Below are 19,559 nucleotides of genomic sequence, written 5' to 3'. Positions count from 1 at the left end.
GATTAAAGTCTGTACCTCTAGTCCCTAGGGTTTCCCTTTTTTTAGACTTCTCAGAGTAAATGTTAGCTTTATGCGCCACCAGATAAAAGAGATTGTGATCAGGTAAGAATTGTACTCAATAAACCTGCTCTAGAAGAAAAGCAAACAATGTAACCACTGAATATCCAAGAGTACTTCTACTCTAAGGACATAAAACCTAAATGAACACCTTCTTCTCAAATAACCCCCAATGGTTTCAGATTGTTAATTCATTAATCCTTTTAAAAGCCCACAGCCAAGGTTGATAAGAATAAACAGGAAACTAAAATACAAAGAGTTGAATTGATGTACTCCCTTTCCTCTAAACTGAACAGGAAGAAGCACACTTGTGAAGCTCCTTTTTCTCAGTATAGACACTCTACAAGAGATTCTGAATGAAATGGCCCCTGTTGACCTTTTCTAGAAATGCACATTTTACCCAAAGTGCTAATTAATCTATTAATAGTTGGTTTTTCTTCCTTCCACATTTAATTTGAGAATCTTAGATATCCTTTGTAGGCTTTGATCATTACCTATAACTTGGAATTTGGGCATTTTGTGTTAATTTTTTGTTTTATATTCTTTTCATAAATATTTTCCATGTGACAATATTTGAAAATAAATTTTTAACACTTCAGTCCATTTTGTAGTAGCTTGTCTTCTCATATTCTTCTGGTCTCTCTCTAGTAAATTTTAGATATCTTGCATTTACTTAGTTCTTCCTTAATTAAAGAATTAATTGGTCAGAAAACACTTTGTATGATTTATTTCCTTTATTGGTGAACATACCATGTACACTTGAAAAATATTGTGTATCCTGTAGTTGTTGGGGATATCATTTAAGTTCAGTTGGTTGATAGTGTCATTTGTATTATTTATGTCTTTACTAAATTTTGCCTAGATCTTCTATCAAATGCTAAGAAAAAGGAAGTGATAATGAAATTGTCAGGTCTCCCTTTTAATTCTGTCAATTTTTACTTCATATTATTTTGAAACATTCTAATTAGGTACACTATTTATTATTGTTATTTCTTTCTTATGAGTTAAACTCTTATTGTTTTTTTAAATATTTTATTTATTTATTCATGAGAGACACAGAGAGAGAGAGAGAGAGGCAGAGACACAGGCAGAGGGAGAAGCAGGCTCCATGCAGGAAGCCCAATGTGGGACTCCATCCCAGAACTCAAGGATCACACCCTGGGCCAAAGGCAGGCACTAAACCGCTGAGCCACCCAGGGATCCCCTAAACTCTTATTGTTATGAAATTTTCCTTTTTATCTCTCCTTGTGTTCTGTCTTGAAGTCTATTTTTTATCTCATACCGAGTCCCTCTACCAGCTTTCTTACACTCACTGTTTGTATAGTACACCTTGCCCATCTATTTACTTTCAACCTATTTGTGTCTATATATTTAAAGTTCATTCTTATAAAGAGCACATATTTGGGCCTTTTTTAAATCCTTTATGAATATCTCTAATTTCTAATTGGAGCACTTAGTCCATTAACATGTATTATAACCATCAATATGGTTAGATTTATTTTTTAATTTTTATTTTAATTTCAGCTAGTAAACATTAGTTTCATTATGTACAATATAGTGATTCAACAATTCCATACACACCTAGTGCTTATCACAAGTGCATTCCTTAATCTACATCCCCTGTTTCACCCACTCCTCTAACCTCCTCCCCTATGATAGTTGTAAGTTTGTTCTCTGCAGTTAAAAGTCTATTTCTTGGTTTTTCTCTCATTATCCTTTGCTCATGGTTTTGTTTCTTAAATTCCACTTGCTAGTGAAGTCATATGGTATTTGTCTTTCTCTGACATTTCACTTAGCATTATACTCTCTAGCTCCATGCATGTTACTGCAAATGGCCAGATTTCATTCACTTTTATGACTAAGTAATATTCCATTGCATATTTATACTACTTCCTCTGTATCCATTCATTAACCAATGGATACATGGGCTGCTTCCATACCATGGCTATTATTAATAATGCTACAATAAACATAGGGGTATATGTATCCCCTTGGATTAGTGTTTTTGTATTCTTCAGGTAAATACCCAGTAGAGTGATTGCAAGATTATAGGGTATTTCTATTTTTAACTTTTTGAGGACTCTCTATACTGTTTTCCACAGTGGCTGCACCAGTTTGCATTCCCACCAACAGTATGAGAAAGTTCCTATCTTGCCACATCTTTGCCACACCTGTTGTTTCTTGTGTTGTTGATTTTAGCCATTCTGACAGGTGTGAGGTGGTATCTCATTATAGTTTTGATTTGTATTTCCCTGATGATAGGTGATGATGAGCATCTTTTCATTGGTCTGTTGACCAACTGGATGTATTCCCTTTTCTTTTCTTTTTTTAAATTTAAACTCAATAAGCCAACATATAGTACATCATTAGTTTTAGATGTAGTTTTCGATAATCTTTAGAGAAATATCTATTCATGTCTTCTGCTCATCTCTTAATTGGATTTTGTTTTGGGGTGTTCAGTTTTATAGGTTCTTTATATATTTTGGTTAATAAACTTTTATCAGATATGTCATTTCAAAATATCTTCTTCCTTTGAGAAGTTTGCCTTTTAGTTTTATTGACTGCTTCCTTTGCTGTGCAGAAGCTCTTTATTTTAATGTAGTCCCAATAGTTTATTTTTGCTTTTGTTTTCCTTGCCTCAGAAGACATAGAAAAATGTTGTTATGGCCAATGTCAACGAAATTACTGCCTGTGCTCTTCTAGGATTTTTATGGTTTCAGGTCTCATAGTTAGGCCTTTAATCAATTTTGAGTTTATTTTTGTGTATGGTGTAAGAAAGTGGTCCAGTTGTCTTCTCTTCCATATAGTAGACCAGTTTTCCCAACACCATTTGTTGAAGAGACTGTCTTTTTTCTATTGGATATTGTTTCCTGATTTGTTAAAGATTCATTGGCCAGGGCTGCCTGGGTGGCTCAGCGGTTGAGTGGCCGCCTTTGACTCAGAGCGTGATTCTGGAGACCCGGGATTGAGTCCCACAGAGTCCCCTGCATAGAGTCTGCTTCTCCGTCTGCCTCTCTCTCTCTCTCTCTCTCTCTCTGTCTCTCTCTCTCTGTGTCTCTCATAAATAAATAAATAAATAAAATCTTTAAAAAAAAAGATTCATTGACGATATCATTGTGGGTTCATTTTGAGGTTTTGTGTCCTGTTGATTTTGTTTTATCAGTGTTTTACAGTTTTCAGAGTACAGGTTTTTTACCTCTGTGGTTAAGTGTATTCCTAGGTATCTTATTATTTTTGGTGCAATTGTAAATGGGATTGTTCTTTTAATTTCTCTTTCTGCTGCTTCATTATTGGTGTTTAGAAATGCAACAGATTTCTGTACACTGATTTTATATTCTGTGACTTTACTGAATTCACGTTTCAGTTCTAGAAGATTGTTGAGTGAAGTCTTTCAGGTTTTCTACGTATAGTATCATGTCATCTGCAAATAGTGAAAATTTTACTTACTCCTTACTAATGTGGATGCCTTTAATTTTCATTTTAATTTTTTTTGTCTGATTGCTGTAGCTAAGACTTCCAGTACTATGTTGAATAAAAGTAATGAGAATGGACATCCTTGTCTTGTTCATAACCTTAGGAGAAAAGCTCTCAGTTTTTCCTCATTAAGGATAATGTTAGCTATTGGTTTTTCATTAATGGCTTTTATTATGTTAAGATATATTCCTTCTAAGCCTACTTTGTTGTGGGTTTTTATCATGAATGAATGTTATACTTCATCAAATGCTTTTTCTGCATCTATCAAAAATGGTCATATGATTCCTATCTATAAGATGGTGTTGTGAATATTGAACCCTTGCAACCCAGGAATAAATACTACTCGATCATGATGGATGATTTTTTAATGTATTATTGGATTCAGTTAGCTAGTATTTTGTTTAGGATTTTTGCATCTACATTCATTAGAGATAACTGGCCTGTAGTTCTCTTTTTTTGTGGTGTCTTGATGTCATTTTGGTATCAGGATGATAATGGCCTCATAGAATGAATTTGGAAGCTTTTCTTCATTTTCTTTTTTTTTTTTTTTTTGGATTAGGTTGGGAAGGTGTTAACTCTTCTTTAAATGTTTAATAGAATTTGTCTGTGAAGCCATCTGGTCCTGGACTTTTGTTTATTGGGAGTTTGTTGATAATTGATTCAATTTCTTTGCTAATAATTAGTTTGTTCAAATTTTCTATTTCTTCTCATTTCAGTTTTGGTAAGCTATATATTTCTAGGATCTATTCAATTCTTCTAGATTGCCAACTCTTGGCATATTGCTTTTCATAATATTCTCAGAGTTGTTTGTATTTCTGTAATGTTGGTTGCTATTTCTCCCTCTCATTTGTAATTTTATTTAAGTCTCCTTTTTTTCTTGATAGGTCTGGCAATATATCTATCAATTTTATTGATTTTTTTTCAAAGAACTAGCCCCTGGTTTCATTGATCTCTTCCATTTTTAGTTTCTGTATCATTTATTTCTGCTTTAATCTTTATTAGTTCCTTCCTTCTACTGGTTTCAGATTTATTGTTCTTTTTCTAGCTCTTTTAGTTGTAAAGTTAGGTTGTTTATTTGAAATTTTTCTTATTTCTTGAGGTAGGCCTGTAGTGCTATAAACTTCCCTCTTAGAACCTCTTTTGCTGAACCATTGTGTTTTGAACCATTGTGTTTTGATGTTTATTTGTTTCCATGTACTCTTTAATTTCTTTGATTTCCTGGTTGAGCCATTAATTGTTTAGTAGCATGTTATTTAACCTCCTTGTTTTGTGGTCTTTCTAGATTTTCTCTTGTGGTTGATTTCTAGTTTCATAGCATTGTGGTCAGAAAAGCTGTATGGCATGATTTCAATCATTTTGAATTTGTCAGGCATAGTTTTTTGGCCTAATATGTGATCTATTCCAGAGAATGTTCCATGTGCACTTGAAAAGAATATGTATTCTGCTGTTTTAATGGAATATTCTGAATATAGCTATTAAATCCATCTGATTCAATGCATTATTTAAAGCTGCTGCTTCCTTGTTTATTTCCTATTTAGATGATCTGTCCATTGATGTAAGGGGGGGGGTTAAAGTCCTCTACTATTATTGTATTGTTATCAATTATTTCCCTTTACTTCCAATCTCCAAGTATCTTTATGTGTAAAGTGTCTCCTGTAGGCAGGATATAGATGGGTCTTGGTTTTCTCTTTCTTTTTCTTTTTTTTAAGTCTATTCTTTCACCCTATGCCTTCTGATTGGAGTATTAAGTCCATTTACATTTAAAGTAATTTTTGATGTGTATTTATTGCCATTTTATTACTTGTTTTGTGGTGTTTCTGAAGATTTTCTCTGATTTTCTTTTGCCTTTCATAGTTTGCTGGTTTTCTTTCATGGTATATTTGGATTTTTTACTCTTTATTCTTTGCATATTTAATAGTGGTTTTTTATTTGTGGTTACTATTAAGTTTGTATTATAACATCTTCTGCATATTGCAGTCTATATGAAGTTGATGATCATTTGAGTTTGAATTAATTCTTTTCTTCTCTCTTCCCCGTGTTTTATACATATGATGTCATATTTCCCATCCTTTTATATTGTGAGCTCCTTAACTGATTTTTTAACAAAAATATTCAATTTGTGTGTGTGTGTGTGTGTGTGTGTGTGTGTTTCCTGACTTCATACATTCACTTTTGGCCTTTCCTTTCCACTCACAGAGTCCTTTTAGTTTTTCTGGAAGGCTGCTTTAGTGGTCATGAACTCCTTTAGTTTTTGTTTGTCTGGGAAACTATATCTCCTTATATTGTGAATGATAGCCTTGCTGGATAGAGTATTTTTGGCTACAGATTTTTCCCATTCAGAACTATGAATACATCATGTCAATCCCTTTTTTCTAAGCCAAAAGCCTTGATAGCCTTAGGGCTTTCCCTTGTATGTAACTATTTTCTTTTGTATTGTAGCTTTTAAAATTTTTTCTTTATCAGTATATTTTGCCATTTTAGTTACAGTAGGTCTTGGTATGGATCAGCTTTTGCTGATTTTGTTGGTGGTTCTCTGTGCTTCCTGGATTTGGATATCTGTTTCCTTCTCCAGATTAGGGAAGTTTTCAGCTATTATTTCTTCAAATAAATTTTCTGCCCCTTTTCTCTCTCTTCTTCTTCTTGGACTCCTATCATGTGAATGTAATTATATCTGATGGAGTCACTGAGTTCCCTAAGTTTATTCTCATTTCTTATTTCTATTTTCATTCTCTATTCTTTTTTCTCTTTTTTGTTCAGTTTCATTACCTTTCATTATTCAGTTTTCTAGGTCATTAATTTGTTCCTCTGCTTCTTCCAGCCTGCTGTTCATTCCATCCAACGTTTTTCCTATTTTGTTTATTGAGGTCTTGATCTCTGCGATGTTATTCCTTCTCTGTGTTAAGGGTTTCAGTCATATCTTCTACTCTTTTCTCAAGTGAGTATCTTCATGATATTACTTTAAATTCTTTATCAGACATTTCACTTAGATTTCTAGTCATGGCTTAATCTTGTTCTTTCATTTGGAACAAATTCCTCTGCTTTCTCATTTTGTCTAAGTTTCTGTACTTTCTTCTGTTAGGAAAGTCAGTTACATCTCCTGTTTTTGATGGTAATAGGATTATGAAGAAGAACCCTTGGGTTGAGAATCTCCATGTTGGCAGCATTTGGGACTGGTATTCTGTGGGAGAGGAGTTCACCATACAGTTCCTGGGGCAAGAGTGACTGGGAGGGGCAATTCTACTGGAGTCCAGGGATGTGGGGCTTGGGGTAAGCAAGTTAGTTTGTGAGTATCTGCACTGTGCTGATTCCCAAAGGGGGCCCTGTGCTTACTGCTGAAGGGTGAGGGATGAAAATGGCACTGGCCAGTTCCTTTGTTTCCAGAGGGGTGTTTCCATGAAAGCTGCCTCTCTGGGACATGCTCCATGAAGAGCAAATAACCTCTGCACTGTGTGCCCTAGGTGCTCTTCAGATCCCTGTTTCCATGCTGTGTGTCCATGGGCTGTATGCCTGTGTTCTCTTCAAAGGCAGCCCCAAGCCTCCAGGCCCTCCTGAGCCACACCTGCTAATCTTTAGAACTCTAGTCTTTAAGCTTCACTGGTTGCAAGAACTCATACAAAAACTCTCTTTTCAAGCCAACTACTATGGGAATTCATATGCCTTCTGTGGGCTTCCCTTTGCACTAGTCTGTCTTTCACCCATCTCTGCAACATGTCTCCCTCCCCACTGCAGTGGCCATAATCCATTTCTCTCTCAAACCATGTCTCTGCACTCTCTACCTCTTTGATGTGGCCTCTTCTCTACCTTTAGCTGTAGAGTTTGTTCTGCCAGTTTTCCTGGTCAATTTCTGTGGTATTTAGGATAATTCGATAGTTATCTAGTTGGATCTATGGGATAAGACAAGCCAAGGGTTCTCCTATTGCGCTGCCATCTTTCCTGGCCCACTAAGGTTAGATTTAGATCTTGTTTTATCATTTTATTTTATCATTTTAATTTCCCCATCTGTTTTGTTTCCTCCTTTGTTCCTTACTTTGTGATTTGTTGAATTTTTTTTAAAGAATTTCATTTCTATTCCATATCTATTGAATTTTTAGTTATACCTTTAAATATACACAGTAAACTTTTCACAGTATGCTTAACATTATTTAATATAAACTATAAAAACCTATATAAGTCCATTTATTGTAACTCTCCATAGTCGTCATTAATATACACACAAACTCAAACCCTACAACACAAAAGTATTATTTTACAGTATTGTTTACTTAAATAATCTCTAGACCCAATGTGGGGTTCAAACACAGGACCCCAGGAGCAAGAATCACATGTTCTTCTGATTGAGCCAACCAGGTACCCTTCAAGAGTACTCAGCCATTCATTTTAATAGATAGAAGGAGATATAGCCTTTTATATTTACCAACATATTTCTTATTTCAGATTCTCTTCATTACTTCCTCAAGTTCTGATACCAGTTCCCATTACCCTAAGAAGTTCCTTGAGCATTTCTTGTTATGTAGATTACCAGGTAATGTATTAGCTTCCCTTATCTGAAAATATTTTTATTATACTTCATTTTTGAGAGTTTTTTTTCAGTTCACGTTTTCTCCTTTCAGCACCTTAACAAATTTTTTTACTATCTTGTGGTCTCTATTGTTTGTGAGGAGTGAGCAGTCATTTGAGTCCCTGTTTTTCCCTGTATTTATAGGTCATTTTCCTTTGGATGCCACCAATATTTTCTGGGTTTTTTGGTTGGTTTGTTTTGTTTTGTTTTGTTTTAATTTACACCACACCTTCCTTCATACACATTATTTTCCAATGGCTGTGATTGTCCTGTATTTTGTTCTCTGGTTCTTCATGCCAGAGAGACTATGGGTTTTCTATTGGTTTTTGTCACTCCATTCAGTGCCTACTGTGGATTAACCACAAGCTAAAAGCCTTCTTAATCTTGTTATTTTTTACTCATTGATGAAGATTCAGCTTAATCATCTTTTTTTTTTTTTCATAAAGCTTCTCAGAATCTGCAGATTCAACTGGATGTATCCATGAGTTAAGAATGCATTTGGCTGCATTTGACAGGAAATACTACTACAGCAACTTGAACAAGACCAGGTTGATTTTTCTCATCTAATTCAGAGGTAGGCAATTCAAAGAAAATATAGCTGATCATATAGGGTATTAGGGACCTAGGTTTTTCCCTATCTATTTGCACTTCTATTGGCATAAAGTATTTGTTCTTGTAGTCTCAAGATGAAAGTTATATGCCTGAGCATTACATTCATTTCCCGGTGGGCAAAAGAGGCAAGGACAATTGGTGGGTGACTAACTCAACCCAGTTTGTCTGGAAATTTCTCATTTTCAACACTGTAAGCCCCAAATTCCATTAGTTGAGCTAAAAACAAAATCACATCTGATTTACCTGTGGTTTTTGTTTTTCATGCCAAGAGAATATCTTATAAGATTGTAAAACAAAAATCAGAGCCAATTCACCTTCTGCAAAGGTAGAATCCAACCAAGATATGATCACAGTCCTATTCACAATTTTTTATTATTTTTAGATATGGCTTGTTTTCCTGGGTCATGGCATAAATAGTCTGGTTGATTATCTCCAAAAAATGCTATTCCAGAATTTACCTAGGTCAATTATTCTTAGGATCTTTCCTGAAGAATGGCTTAGTTAAATGTTGTCATTACTTTGGTTATTTTATGAAGCTTTTAAAATAATAGTTTAACAAGTATATTACAAAACAAAGTACATATAGTAAAAAGCAAAATCGAAATGCACATTGCTGTAATGTTTTAAAATATAAGCTAATATCAAAAAATTCTTAAAGTTCTGATAACTGTAATTAATAAAGCAATAATTTGAAATATTGATAGAAGTTAAACAAAAAATCATTTATAACTAAACACACTAGAACAAAATTTAAGGGTTGTTTTTTTGAGAGAAAATATATGCCTTTTGCATGGATGAAATTCCCTTAATCAGTCTGTTTCTGTTTATCAAAGGAGTTTGAGGACATCCAACAAATGATCAATATTAGTTATGAATTCTAAAGAAATTAAAATTTATTTATAGCCTGTTTATTACTTGCTGTTTTCAAGGCATAAAATAGTATTTTACGGCCTTAGGAGCAAAATATAGATTTTTCCATGATAAGCATAAAATTATAATATGGTTAATAATTATGTAAGATCTTTCTTATAAAGTTTGACATTATATAAGCATAGTTTGTGATGTGCAGCACATGTATAGTGTTGTAAAAACACAAAATAAATTTAACAGCCAGTAGCAGTTTCTCTTTCTTTGCCTCATTTTCCCCCCAGTTTTGCCATGAACCAATGATTATAAAATGTGAATACTAATAAAATAACCCTTACCTTTTAATGAAATCACTTTCATACATTTTCTTTCATGCCTAATTTGTGTTAATTACAAATGCTTCTTAGCTCCATTTCAGCAAAGTAAATGTGTGGTTTTTTTCTCTATGAATGAAACCAAGTAATTCATTTTAATGCTAAGGGTTCCCTGGTCCAGAAATGGAATATACTTTTAGCAATATTCTCTGACCCCAAGACTCCCAAAGAACCACTCCTCTGACTTCAGTTGCCAAATTAACATAAGTAAGGATGTAATTGTCTTGCTTAAAGGGCTTGGAAATAAAACCTTCTTTAGATCTGTGATGATATTTGAACTGAGTGTAGTCCTCTTCAACAGATTTTTTTTAAAAGATTTTATTTATTTATTCATGAGAGACACAGAGAGAGGCAGAGACACAGGCAGAGGGAAAAGCAGGCTTCCTGCAGGGAATCGGATGTGGGACTGGGTCCTAGGACTCCGGGATCACACCCCTAGCCCAAGGGATCACACCCCTAGCCCAAGGCAGAGTCTCAACCACTGAGTCACCCAGACATCCCCTCTTCAATGGATTTTAATAAGCAATTAATTGAGGAGGTATGAGAATTCTCACCTATACAGCTTCATTCATGACCGCTATCTGAAGTTCAGGCCATTCACAGCCTACTTCAAGCTCTACAGAACTTTTATTCTCCTCACCTTACTAACTTTGAGTCTAGAATTCAGTTCTTTGCTTCCAAATCCAACTCCATTCTGATCCCATAATTTTGAATATCATTGTGTCTCCCCAGTCAATGCTTTTAACCATCAAGCCATCCTCTTTTCTCCAAGTTCCTATATTTTCAGTTCTCTATTAATAATAAAGAGCAATGTTATTTAGGATCTATCTTTCTAAATCTTCCCCAGCTACTGGTAGCTCAAACAGAAGTACTGCACAGCAATTATACTGGCACACTGTTATACTGTACACCGGTATACTGTTCAACTCCTAGCAATTTAACATGCAAAGATTAGGTGATCTTTCTATCACATCAAGAGAGTAAAATGTTATGGAATCTCATGAATTATTCTTATTTGTGAAATTGCTTAATTTCATCAGAACTTCTATCATGTCCACCATTGTTATTTGGAACTCATTTGGATAGCTTCCAATGCAATGAAGACTATCTTTACCCTCCAGCATTTTACATTAGCCTAATAGCACAAAGTAGCCAGTTCCTATGTATCAAAGCCAAGAAGCCATGCACAGAAAATAAATAGGTAATGATACACCTTCCCCTATTATATTTTATTCTTGCCAGAGCTTTAAGTCAACGTATACTTTCAGGGTAAACTCTAGGTAAAGTCAAAAAAGGCATCTTTTATCTCATAACATATGGAAGAGGTAGAAATTAAGGATGAGTGGAAAATATTTTAAATTTGTGGAAACTTCAGTTTACAAAGAGGTAGAAATTAAGGATGAGTGGAAAATATTTTAAATTTGTGGAAACTTCAGTTTACAAATATGTCTGTAGATTCATATTTGCTTTGTAGAGAGGAATCCTGCAGTAATTCTGATTTACTTAATATAACAGCAAATCCCAGGGATCCCTGGGTGGCTCAGCGGTTTAGCGCCTGCCTTGGGCCCAGTGCGCGATTCTGGAGTCCTAGGATCAAGTCATGAGTTGGGCTCCCGGCATGGAGCCTGCTTCTCCCTCTGCCTCTCTCTCTCTCTCTCTCTCTCTCTCATGAATTAAAAAAAAAAATCTTAAAAAAAAATAACAGCAAATCCCACACAAATGTATAATAAATACGCAATAAATGCTTATGGGAAATCAATTTTTGTAACTATGCATGTTAACTGGACTTGTGATTATTTTTTAATGTATACAAACATCAAACCATTATATTGTATACCTGAAACTAATATAATGTTATATGCCAATTAGACTTCAATAAAAAATAAATGGTTATGGAATAATATGATTAACTGAAGAATAACTTTTTACTTTCCATTTGAAAATGGTATTTATGTTGACTGAAGAGTAGAATTTACCATTGGGCAGGTAGAGTAGATAAGATACTGGATTTATGGTCAAAGAGTAGATTGAGTCTTTGCCTTTTACTAGTGAGAAAACCTCCAGTAAGGAGGTTTCACCCCTCTGGACTCAAACAAGTTACTTTGTTTGGAAAACAAAGCCTGAAATCCTCACAGGGTGTAGTGAGAGAAATTGTTTTACAAAGTCTAAAATGTACACAAAAGTAAAATGGCACTCTAAAGTCAGAATAATATGCACAGTTTAATCTAAGAATTATAAGATTCCCCCACAGTCTTTTTATGCTTATCAATTTGATCACCTAAAAAACATAGTCTCATTCAAAGGAACCTCAGAGATCAGATTTTAGTTTAACATCCTTGTTTTACAGTTGAGGAATCCCATAACTAGTGATGCTTAGTGCTTTGTCCAATTATATGATCTGCTTTCATGTTTGTGTTAGAGACCTTTCTCTATTTTTTTAATTTGGAACTCTAATTTGTAAAAATTACTTTTTATTAATATGTTATATGTTACTTTGTCTCAATGTAATAAGTAATGGAAAAATGTCACTATCATTCTACATATTGAATAGGGAAGTCTAAGAGAAGTTAAAATGTTTTACCTTAGAGTAATCCATATATTTAGGATAAAACTAGAGAAAACACATACATACACACCCTTCCAACAATCCTATAGTTCCTCTTACAGATGCCTTTAAATGTGCTTCCAAAGCTACTTTCAGAAAGTCATTAAAATTTAAAATCAAAGTTTAGAAAGTCACTATTTCTTGAATTTTTAAGTACTGTCTCCTGGAAAGCATTATTCACCTATTAGCACCTTCTTTGCATCTAGTGCCTTTTTTCTAACCCTAATCCAACCTCTACATTACTTCCTATCATGTATGATATGTTGGTTTCCTGAGACACTCTATTCATTCTGACAATCAGAAAGGTATGCCTAAGGCGCTGACATCTCTAGAAATGCTGCTGTACTTGACACTGCTTTTAGAAGATGTGTATTCAGAAACTGACTTTTTAACCTGCAGTTTTATGTATTTTTCACCTGATGGTTTGCATTCTTCTCCTTCCAACTGTACAACACTGCTTTTAGAAGATGTGTATTCAGAAACTGACTTTTTAACCTGCAGTTTTATGTATTTTTCACCTGATGGTTTGCATTCTTCTCCTTCCAACTGTACAACTCTCTTCTCTTATGAGTTGTTATGAACTAAATATTTGAGTTTCTCCATATTCATATGTTGAGCCTCCAGTGTGACTGTATTTGGAGATGTGCCTCTAAGGAAGAAATTAAGGTTAAATGAGGTTAAGGGTAGGGCTCTGATTTAATAGGATAAATCTTCTTATAAAAAGGGATACCTCTGTGTTTACTCTCTACTCTCAGTTCACAAAGAAGAGACCCTGTGAGCACATAGAAGAAGGCAGTCACCTAGGAGCCAAAGGAAGAGATCTCAGACTGAAACTTCTCTTGCCAACATCTTCTCGCCTCCAGAACTGTGAGAATTTTATTCCTAACTCTGGGAAACGAACTAGGGGTGGTGGAAGTGGAGGAGGGCGGGGGGTGGGGGTGAATGGATGATGGGCACTGAGGGGGACACTTGACGGGATGAGCACTGGGTGTTATTCTGTATGTTGGTAAATTGAACACCAATAAAAAATAAATTTATTTAAAAAAAGAAAAAAATAAACAATCCAATTCTATGGTATTCTGTTATGATAGTTCAGGCTCCATATACAGAGTAATTCCTAGATATTAAAATATTTCCCTTGCTTGAATTAATGATAGTGATAGGAGAAATTGCTGTGTGTGGACACACTTGAAATCTTATTATAGCTGCTTTGTTTGCTTCTTGATTGACTGTATACTGTTGGAGCACCTGAATACCGCTGAATAATTTTTTTGTATTAAAATCTGGCTGGCTTTTTTTCCCTCAGTTATTCCAACTAGTTGGCACAGTTGGTACTATTAACTTGTGGAGAAACAGATGCCTTTTTCTGGGTATTCAGACGCAACTAAGTCACTATGGTCTCTTCATTTGTTCCATCTTTACCCCTGCTAAATCAATGATGCATGGTTGCCATTTCATTGTTTTGCTGAGGTTTATTTATTTTGTTGCCTTTCACTTTTTGTTCATTAGACAAACATGGAGCAGATGATAAATAGTCATTGGGAAAATAATGTGTTAGACCAAAATGCAACAATGTGTTTCACAGAAAATGGCATGTCATAGATGCATTGTTTCTAGAGTAAAACAATTTAAAGAGATCCTTTTTGTGTAGGAGGAAAGCATCTGCCTGAAAAAAAAAAAAAAAGAAGCCATGGGAAAGATGCCATTTTAGTCTGTTTTATAGGTGTTTAACATTGGGCAAAATAATGATTAAATATGCATTTGGCCAGAGTCCCAGTGCCTTTCTTGTACAATTCCTTGAGACCCTATGCATATTATCTGAAAGAATTTAATAAACTGAAATGGCCTCTTTCCTTATCTGTGTATTCCCTAAAATGGAATCTCCTTGAAGTCAAGGATTTCATCTTAGTCTTATTTTCCCATCATTTAGCACAGGACATGGCTTATAAAGGTTTTCAGTTAACATTTGTTTTATTGAATTACACAAAAATGTTCAGTAGATCTATTTTTATTAATCCAGCCAATATAATTGCTTTTAAACACTGGAAGAGCAGAATTTTCTTTCCCTAGGGCCGCCTGGGTGGCTCAGTGGTTGAACATCCACCTTCGGCTCAGGAAGTGATCCTGGCTTTCTGGGATTGAGTCTTGCATCAGGCTCCCCATAGGGAGCCTGCTTCCTCCTCTGTCTATGTCTCTACCTCTCTGTGTCTCTCATGAATATATAAATAAAATATTTAAAAAAAAATAATTTTCTTCCCCTACTGCTCACACACTAAGGACATACATCTAGATGTACACACTAGATATTTTTAGCATGCATAGATAGGATTTTAGGAGGAACTTAAATTTTGAAGCAAGTTTAAACAGAATGGAAATGATTAATTGCTGGATTAATTTCATCTTGAGAAAGGTTAGAGAGGAATCTTTTTGCTCCAGGAAATAGAAGATCTAATTCAGGAATATAAAAGGCTACACCATGGTCAACCAGGCATTTTCTTTTCTTCCTGAATGAAAAGAAATCCGGTCAGAGGATCCACGTTAAGTATACAGTAGAGCTATTTAATAAGGGAGATGAAATATGAGAGTAGATTTACTGAGGAAGCAGGTGGATTCTTTGTTTCAAGGTGGGATATATACACAGTTTTCTGAAATCAGATTAGATGATCTGATTTTTTTTTTTCAAGATCCATTCTAGTTCCTCCAGTCAAGGTTCTTTTAAAAAAGTTTTAGCCTTTAGTTTGAAATACTTTTGGATTTACAGAAGAGTTGCAGAATAGTACTCAACTTCTCCCCACGCCATCATCTTACAAAACTATGGTATTTTGAAAATCAAGAAATTAACATCGATACTAGTCACTAAAAAACAGACTTTATTCAGCTTTCTCTAGCTTTTCCACTGATGGACTATTTCTGTTCCAGGATTCAACCCAGGTTCCCACATTGCATTTAGCAATTCATGGGTCTTTAAATTTCACTTTTGATTCTTAAGATTTATGCTTTACAGAGTTCTTATACCAAATCAATTGTGTGCTTTGGCCATTTCTTGGTGTTAGTTCTCCAAACTTCTTGTGTTCATCATTTATTTACCATCTTAAAGTAGATTTGCAAACCTCTCTCTGATCATAGTTCTTCTCTAGTTCCTTTTCTCTTTACCCTGCCTCCTCTCTCTGAAGATTCTTTGCCTTTGATCAGACAAGCGATCTACCTAAAGTGGATCAGCTGAAATGTACATAATTTTTCATACAAACCCTTAGAGAAAACACATAAGCAGGTTATCAAGTCAATCTGACAGTCTTGTTAATGTTATATTTAATTTGTACTATAAAATAAACAAGTGAAGATTTTAATCTTTTCTTAGAATTTGGGACCAAATAATAACTCTACATCCTTCTCAATGTTTACCATTTGAGGATATTAGGATTCATTTATGAAAATGCTTTTCTTTAGTTAAGTATCAGTTAATGAAATTGAAATATTTTATTCCAGTTTCTTAATCAGAGAATTTTGGAATCCAGTAAGAGCCATTAGCATTACCACAAATGAATAAAATTATGTGCATAATATTTTGTTTATAAGTGTATTTATTTTCTAGGCTGGAGGGTCTACAACTCTCATCAGATTTTTAAAAGTACCTCATGGCTCAAAAAGCTAAAGAAACATCCAATCTAGGAATATGAGAGAATCTATATCAATAGATAGATTTGACTTCTACGTTTTAATGCAAGGACTATTTGGAGACATAAAATAACTCCAAATGCCTTACATTCACAAAATAAATATTCTTTATTCCCCATATAATAATTTAGGAAGTTAAAACAAATTTCATTTTTATCTAGCTTTGTATTAATAAGTGTTATATTTTTATCGTATTTTTTTTGTGGTAAATTCTTTCTTTTTTTCTTTTATCTCCAGAGTCCTTTTCAGCTGGGTTATTATTCCTCCTGCCTTTGCTTGTCTTTGTTTCACAAGTCATTCTTTCATCTATCAATCCTACCACATTACTTTTCCTTGACCAGACTGCTTGCTCGGCACTGCCTGCCACCTTCTCCCTTCTGGTTTCTACTTCTCTGCTTGCTTGTGAGAAGTGCTCTGGCTAACAGAATGTGTAACCATAGGGACTGTCAATGCCAACAGCATACCAAAACCACAATTCTGGGAAAAAAAATTAGCTTGACTTTTTCATGAAATCTTCTCAATAGAAAGCAGCCCATGTTGTGGGTAAAGTTAGAAATTTATAGCATGGAACTAAATTTAAACATAAAGAAAGCAGACTCCTTTAATGAGAAAATATACTTTACCTAGTCATTGGAAGGGGAAGGACAGGAGGTTAGATGGATAAAGGGTGAGATATTGCTTCTCACACATTCATTTTCAGGCAAAATGTCCCTATGTTGGTTCCCACAGAATGAGATAACTCCCCTCCCCATCTCTACCCCTATCAGAAGCCATGTGATACATAAGGAGCTTCATTTAATTGCTAATTACTTTTAATAACTATAAAGGGTTAATCTCAAATCTGGCTTTTAAACATAAAATGTAGAATGTGACTCAATAATACTAGATGTATTATTACAGTTCTTTGTATTGAATAGTACATCTGAACCAGGTACATGCTTTACATACATTATCTTTAAATCTAGCATAGTCCTGGAAAATAAACACTATTATTCTCATTTTTCCAAAATTACTCTGCTGGCTGGTGGTACAGCTGACCTTCGCCTACTTGTGGTTGAAGTCCAAAGTTGCATACCCAAAGCTATAGCACACTTTGATGACCAGTGGAAAGTGAGTTGTTGGAAATTGGAGGCAAGAATAAGGGTAGCAAGGTGAGAAGAGAAAATAGAAATAGTGGGAATAGAGAGTCGGGTTCCAGACACTTACTGAAAGATTGTATTAAGGTGTGTGTTCCATTCACTTAGATTTTCTTGTCCTTGAGGTCAGTACTTTTCTTCTTTTTAAGGACTTACACATAATAAGTGCTTAATGAAATGTTAAAATGTGGGAAGAGAAAAGAGGAAGGAGAAAGGACAGGTGGGTTGAAAAGGAAGTGAGAAGAAAATGAGAGAGAGCTATGAAGAATGAAGAAAGAAAACAATGAGGGATGTGTATGTATGTGGAGAAAGAGTAGACAGGCAGTAAAAGGAGACAGACAGAAAGTGAGACAGAGGAAGATGAAGGGAGAAAAACTCAGTTCATTCTGACGTCTCAACCTGGACGGCTTACTAGTTACATAGCGTCTGAGCTTCAGGGAATTGTCATTTTGGAATTTAGTACTTTGAAATATGAGCTAGATAATTTAACCTCCAGGCACAGTTTTTCAATGATCATTTCATCCTTCAAATAATTTACAATCAACAAGTATCCCTAGGGCCTATATAACTGGTACAGCATTGGGAGAAATAACCAAGAGTTTACAATATATATAGAAATAGCCCAAAAGGAAAGGTATTATAAGTACTCTTGCCCCCCATTCTGGGGCTTCCCTATGACCAATGACTGGTAATATATCACCTCTTCACCTATGCAAGGAACAACCCTGAAGTGGAGATGTCTATATTGGAGGTGGAGAAAGTGGAAAGTTAACATCACTGGGGCAAACCTTTGACCAATGGTAGATGGGAGCCATGATTTGGGGTTGATATATTCTTTCATTTTGACTCCTCTCCCATACAGTGCTGAGTTTAAGCCTCTTAAAAATAGTCCCATATGATTTTAAGCAGTAACCAGCTGGGTAAAACAAATGCCTATCAGTTCTTTTTTCTTCTTTGACTCATTTCCCTTTTCATCTCCTGCTTCCATTTGATTGTATATGCTCTAACAAAGTTAGTAGTGCAGAAGCTTCTGCCTAAGGTTCTACTTTCTGAGAACTAAAGCCAAGACATAAACATTATTCTTTTTCTCTCTTTATTCTGTTGGTTCTATTAGCAATCTCATCCAGTCGCCTGGTTTTCAGTTATCATCTATATACAGACAAATTCTTGATCTACATCTTTAACTCAAAGCTTTTTTTCTATAATAACCAGATATAGTTATTTAAATGTTTTATGAATATTTCTACTTGGATTTCTTACAGGTGCCCCAAACCTCTCTAAAATCAAATTAACCACCTTCCTACACATCTTAGAGTCAATCTTAGCGAGTCTCTTTCTTTTACCCTTTGATTCTATTGATCAGCAAAGCTTGCTAATTGTACTAAAATCCTCTTTAATTCATTAATTTGTCTCCATTTCTATTGCCATTCTCAAGTTCAACCCAACAGCACGTCTTTCCCAGATTTCTACAACATCTTCCTATAGGTCTCTAGACCACATGTCTTATCTCCCTTAAATCCCTACTCTATACATAAACCAGGTTGATCTTTCCAAAATCATATGTTTTACCTTGTAACAATCCTGCTAGGAAATCTTCAATATTGTGGCACCTGGGTGGCTCAGTGGTTGACCGTCTGCCTTTGGCTCAGGGTGTGATTCCAGGATCTGGGACTGAGTCCTACATAGGGCTCCTTGCAGGGAGTCTGCTTCCCCCTTGGCCTGAGTCTCTGCCTTTCTCTCTCTCTCTCTTTCTCTCTCTCTGTGTCTCTCATGAATAAATAAAATCTTTTAAAAAAAATTTTGATAGCTTTAAGATAAAGTCCAAACTCCTTAGTGTGGCTTCCAAGACCCCCAATGGCCTGCATCACCCACCCCAATAAACATTCTACTTCCTCATCATTATGCTGCCATGTTGAATGTCTTTTAGCTCCTTAAAAGATCTTGGCTCTCTTTCAATCATTGTTGTTCCTTTAGACATGTGGACTCCTCTCCATCTTTCTTCCTTATGCCTCTCTGATTTTATTCATTCTCTCCATGTCAACATGAATAACACTTCAAGTAACTAGAGTTTGAGGTTCAGGATATGAAGAATTTTTTAGTAATTTTGATCTTTAAATTGAGGATTACAGTTTAGATGATTCAGAGTAGAGAGTTGGAATTTATCAAAACTGACTATAAGGATGATGGCTATAAGAGGAAAA

At 34.9% G+C, this 19,559-nt stretch overlaps 1 long non-coding RNA gene across 7 annotated transcripts in view; it reads left to right on the top strand.

Annotated features, from left to right (window-relative positions):
- LOC140631861 (uncharacterized) overlaps window positions 1-19,559 on the top strand; it is a 280,039-nt gene that overhangs the window by 38,407 nt on the left and 222,073 nt on the right. For 6 of the 7 annotated variants that reach the window (XR_012029380.1, XR_012029382.1, XR_012029379.1 and 3 more), the window contains exons 2-4: window positions 7,966-8,053; window positions 8,536-8,663; window positions 13,303-13,414. This is a non-coding gene — a long non-coding RNA (uncharacterized lncRNA). Of the gene's footprint in view, window positions 1-7,965; window positions 8,054-8,535; window positions 8,664-13,302; window positions 13,415-14,617; window positions 14,757-19,559 lie in introns of those variants that run through there. The other variant, XR_012029381.1, reaches the window with a different exon arrangement.

This window comes from Canis lupus, chromosome 4, assembly GCF_048164855.1.
Source record: "Canis lupus baileyi chromosome 4, mCanLup2.hap1, whole genome shotgun sequence".
Classification (NCBI taxonomy): domain Eukaryota; kingdom Metazoa; phylum Chordata; class Mammalia; order Carnivora; family Canidae; genus Canis; species Canis lupus.
Note: the sequence above shows the minus strand (reverse complement) of the source record. Positions and strands in the feature narration are given on the sequence as shown.